We start from the raw sequence: 5329 nt of genomic DNA, 5'->3' as shown, positions 1-5329 counted from the left end.
TCAGTGCTAATTACTTATATATACCAGACATGGTCCTGTGGTCTGCCAGTGCTAATTATTTATATATACCAGACATGGTCTTGTGGTCTGTCAGTGCTAATTACTTATATATACCAGACATGGTCCTGTGGTCTGCCAGTGCTAATTATTTATATATACCAGACATGGCCCTGTGGTCTGCCAGTGCTAATTATTTATATATATATACCAGACATGGCCCTGTGGTCTGCCAGTGCTAATTATTTATATATACCAGACATGGCTCTGTGGTCTGCCAGTGTTAATTATTTATATATATACCAGACATGGTCCTGTGGTCTACCAGACATGGACCTGTGGTCTACCAGACATGGACCTGTGGTCTACCAGTGCTAATTATTTGTATATACCAGACATGGTTCTATGGTCTGCCAGTGCTAATTATTTATATATATACCGACATGGTCCTGTGATCTGCCAGACATGGACCTGTGGGTAGATAATATCGATACATCAAACACAATTCACATTTAACAATGCATGCCATGTCGGGACAAGGGCTGACAATGAAGATTGAATCTAATTGAGATTGTACAGTCTACCATGAGTATATTTAGGGATATTGGAAAATGAGGCAAAGCAAAGGCCATTAAAAGTAAACAGGAGGAGGTGAAAAAGGCATCACTTTGTCAGAGAAGAGATGGGACAACAGTGCTGCTGTCTCCTCCTGTTAGACGTCTAGATGTAGGGGTTGAAACATTGTTTGAGGATGGGTAACTATTGAGGACCGGTGTCCTAGCAGGGCATGTTATGTATTACATCTGTTCATTACTATAAATATACTGAAATACATATTGAATTAATTAGGTATTTTAAATTACATAAACATATAAACTTATCTGTTTTTAGTACAATTTGGTCTCCTTATCTTAGAAAGGGGACTGACTTATTGGGAAGGGTTTAGAGGAGGACTGCTAGGATGATTCCAGGGATCAAAGGGTACCTTATATTCTGTTGAGAAAAGAAATGTATTAGGTGATCTTGCTGGATGATAGGCCTATTATTTCTGGGCTTTGTTTGAAGATAATAGTACAAGTGGACACATGTTAAAAATTTGAAAAAAGATGGGCTAAGTTCCATTTAAAATAGTTTTATTTTTCAAACAGGTTTATGGAATTAACTGCCATCGACAGTAGCAGGGTCTAACACTTCACAAGTGTCCTTTTGGCACGTGTTGCAACATTTAAACGTAAATATTTATAGTAATTTTTCCACAAAAATGTTTTTAAAAAACATATAGTTGTATTTATTTAATTTGATTCATAAAAAGTTTTTAAAATTGCAAAGTTTAACTGTTTGTTGATTTCTGCATATTGAATGAAACATTTGTGTTTGTGAATTTCTTTCTTAGTATAATACGGCACTCACAGACCTCTAGAACGAAAGTGGATATAGTTTTTAAAACAGCACCAGTTTGAACTGTACATCTTCAATATAAGTGTACTTTTATCAATTTTAGCCAATCACTGTTTTACAACCCTGTGTTCCATAAATTGTCTATTTCTTGAAAACTTTGAGAAGTTATAGATTGGTGGTCTAAAAATGTAATAAAAGCAGTTTTTATGTTCTTTTTCACTGTATAAGCCAATGTGGCTTACAGTTTATCAGAGACTCGCGTAGACATCGGGATTGAGATAATAGATTTTTCGTTGGTAGAGAAAATTTCTGTCACACTTATGGTCATAATTTTTTAAAGCTTGCAGAAAATTTGTTTTATAATTTAATACTTCATTTGAATTATGATATTGCAGTATGATAATAAATGTTTAATTTGGAACAAAATGAAGTGGAGAATCGTTAAGTGTAGTTAGATAATTTTTCACTTGACAACATCAAGGTTTGTTTCACTTAGAAGTCACTGTGTGTTTATATATTCGATCTTATCGGTGTAAGTAACTACTTCAGTAAGCAGATACAGCTAGAGAAAAAAAATTAAATTATAGATATAAACAATTAAAAAAAGCTAGCTTATAATTTTGGTAAGGCAAAAAGTTATTTTTATTGTATATCATTGATTGTATGTGCAGTGTTTTTTGTATCAAAACAAAGACAATATTTACAGTTTTATAAAATAAAAATCATTACTGGAAGTTTTACAAGAATGAAGGTAGACATGTAAATCAGTAATTGAAGTCTGCCACAAAATTAAGTCTTTTTAATTGCTTTTCAAAAAAATATTTCACAAAGAAATCTTTTCTAATTGTCAAAGCTATGAATTCATACAAATTTTGCATATAAAAATAAAACAGTTTACAGAAGTTAAGGGAGCATCTCAAGTTGCAAACAATTCTATTCATTAATTTTTTGTTTTATTTCAGTCCAGGAGCATTGAATTGATGACCTGCATGTTTTATGTTATCTCACTTTTGTAAGGTTTATGAAAAAAAAAATACTTTTTTAAGTTTTCACACAATATTATTGAATAATTTTAGAAATATAAATGTTATTGTTTTAAGGAAATGTAATTTGTAGTTTCTTTTAGTGATAAATGCTTTTTGCTTTTCTTTTTGTTTCTATTTGAAATCTTTAACATCAAGTAAGTTAAAAGAGTGATAAAGGAGCTTGTTTTTTGTGTGCAAAATGAACAAAAGACCAGCCAGTACATGTCATTTTTCTTCATTGAATATCGAATTGTGCATAACATTGTCATAAAAAAGTTAAGAAGGTGTTAAATTTATAGAAAACTAAAGTATCATCAATAAATTGTATTGAATGTTGTATTTCATGTAGTCTAATAACTTTAGTTGAGAGCACGGAAGGAGGTGGTGTTAATGTTTCTACTTAGAATTGTTTTTCTGTGTAGCAGTTTTCATAATGTATTGAAACTCAGTTTTTTTGGCTGATGTAATTGTAATACACAAGCAGCTTAACACCTGTATTCTGTGTAAATGATAAGACTAATTTTTCATGTTGTTTGAGACACTAATAACACTTTTTTGTAGGTATCCTTCAGTTGAAAATTATTGAACAATTAACGAACCATGGCTTATCATCGACACCATTCATTTCCAAGCGATGTAGCACACCAGGAACGTCAATTTGGTGAGTTGAATACTCATTAGGTGGGTGTTTGTGTATGTTTCCAAGTGATGAAATACATCAAGGATTTCAAGTTGATGAACACTTCTGAGGTGGGTGTTTCTGCACGTAACACTCGTTAGATGGGTGTTTCTGTATGTAAAAGTTGTTAGGTTGGTATTTCTTTGTGTTCAAAATTTACACACACACTGCTGAAATATAAGTTAATTTAGTCTACAGTTTATGCAGATATGAAGTGGTCATGTGATCCAGCAGACCTATAAGAACATTTGAAGTTGTCATGTGATCCAGTAGACCTATAAGAAGATTTGAAGTGGTCATGTGATCCAGTAGACCTATAAGAGCTGGAAAAAGTGATGATAGAAAATCAGAAAGATCTAAGTGACTTCATTTAATCCGCTTGTTCTGCACTCATCAAAATGTCCATCAAGGCAGTCTTCTATATGTCCCTCGAATGGCAACTAAAACACAACTCTGGTCATGATGTATAGTGTTTGCAGTCATATGAAACCTTATTATAATAAGCTACAGGAACTATTATGATTGGACAAAACAGTACTGTTTCTACTCAAGCAATGCACGGGGAGCTATGTATTATGGGTTTTGGTTGACAAAACAATACTGTTTCTACTCAAGCAATGCACGGGGAGCTATGTATTATGGATTTTGGTTGACAAAACAATACTGTTTCTACTCAAGCAATGTACGAGGAGCTATGTATTATGGGTTTTGGTGAACCATCTGTTGGACCTGTATTGTATAGCCTGGTTTATAGAATATGACGGATGTTTGAGGACCACAATGCCACCATCTGTTGGGCCTGTATTGTATAGACTGGTTTATAGAATATGACGGATGTTTGAGGACCACAATGCCACCATCTGTTGGGCCTGTATTGTATAGCCTGGTTTATAGAATATGACGGATGTTTGAGGACTACAATGCCACCATCTTGTATGTTGTGATGTCATTCAGGCCCAAGGTCATCCAACGTCTTGATTTCAGTCCCATCAAACATCTTTAGGATGTGTTGAAAGAATTCACCAGAGCCTGCCCTTTATCCTCTAGCTAAGTGTGATGCTTATTGATGAATGGTTACAAGTACCTCAGGATGTCTTGAGGCACCTTGTATGCTGTGATGTCAATCATGCCAAAGGTCATCCACCCCACTGTTAAGATCATTCCCAGATTTTTTGGTTAGGCAGTGTAGATTGATTGTATTGTTAAATAATATCTATGTAATGTAGTATTTGTGTTTTATTTTAAGTAAAGTGAAAAACTAATGTGCACAGTGTTTTTTTTCTTACTTCTCAGGTGATGATAGACGACACAGGATTAGCAGCATCCCACAACTTTGGAAGTCTTATTGTAAGTTCTAACATTGTCTATAGTACCTTGTCCAAGTTAAATATTGGAGTTTCTATGCAGGTAACTTCAAAATATCTGACAACCAGTCTCTAGAGTTGATAAACGTTGTCTATACTACTGTGTTAGAGTTGCTAGGGATGTAATTTCGTGATATTAGCTCTAATTTTTACAGGGAACTATATTTTTAAGGTTTTTTATTTCAGTGTACCAGTTACAACAACAAGCTCCTACTCCAAAAAGAATCGTGTGCACCAGAGAAGTAAGTATGCCATTCTATTTATTGTAAATATCAAAAATAGAAATTTCACTAAATTATTGATTATTTAAAAGTAAAAAACATGTTGACATATAGAGTAGGAGTTGGCAGTACATGGCTTTAATTTTAGTTGTTGAGATAGTTGTTAATTCGGTCTAAGTGTAACGTCTTAACACAAACACCAAAACGTAACCAAAAACAGAAATAAGCTGGTCTTAACCCTTTCACGATGGGTGGGTCTAACTGTGAATGTCATGGTCTTTTAGGGAGTTATTTTCAAACTTTTATTAAACTAGTTTTTGTTCATGTTATAGCAATTAGTATAGCATAAAATCATAGCTAATAATCCATATTTTAATAGTATATAAGCTCTTAATTTTATAAGGCAATATATAATAAAATCTTGAATTTCTTCTAGAGTGAGAAATGTGACATATTTTCGGTAGGTATCCCCCTTATTATTTTATTCACCACCCCTCCAATAAGTAAAAAATTTAATGTAAATTACTCACTATAAAATTGTCATTGCTCAGACAAACCATAATTTTTATAGCTTTCAATTTTGTTTGGTTATGGAACTATCAAATAGAAAATCAGACCCCTCACCCACCTGTCACATCCTCTCTT

At 33.3% G+C, this 5329-nt stretch overlaps 1 long non-coding RNA gene across 1 annotated transcript in view; it reads left to right on the top strand.

The window, feature by feature from the left end:
* The window catches only part of LOC106465283, a 9934-nt gene that overhangs the window by 3262 nt on the left and 1343 nt on the right, over positions 1 to 5329 (top strand). The window contains exons 2-4 of the long non-coding RNA XR_001291197.2: positions 2982 to 3081; positions 4393 to 4446; positions 4650 to 4705. This is a non-coding gene — a long non-coding RNA (uncharacterized LOC106465283). The remainder of the gene's footprint in view (positions 1 to 2981; positions 3082 to 4392; positions 4447 to 4649; positions 4706 to 5329) is intronic.

The sequence above is a fragment of the Limulus polyphemus genome, unplaced genomic scaffold, assembly GCF_000517525.1.
Source record: "Limulus polyphemus unplaced genomic scaffold, Limulus_polyphemus-2.1.2 Scaffold1894, whole genome shotgun sequence".
In the NCBI taxonomy this organism is placed as follows: domain Eukaryota; kingdom Metazoa; phylum Arthropoda; class Merostomata; order Xiphosura; family Limulidae; genus Limulus; species Limulus polyphemus.
The sequence above is the reverse complement of the archived record's forward strand: the minus strand, read 5'-3'. Positions and strand labels throughout refer to the sequence as shown.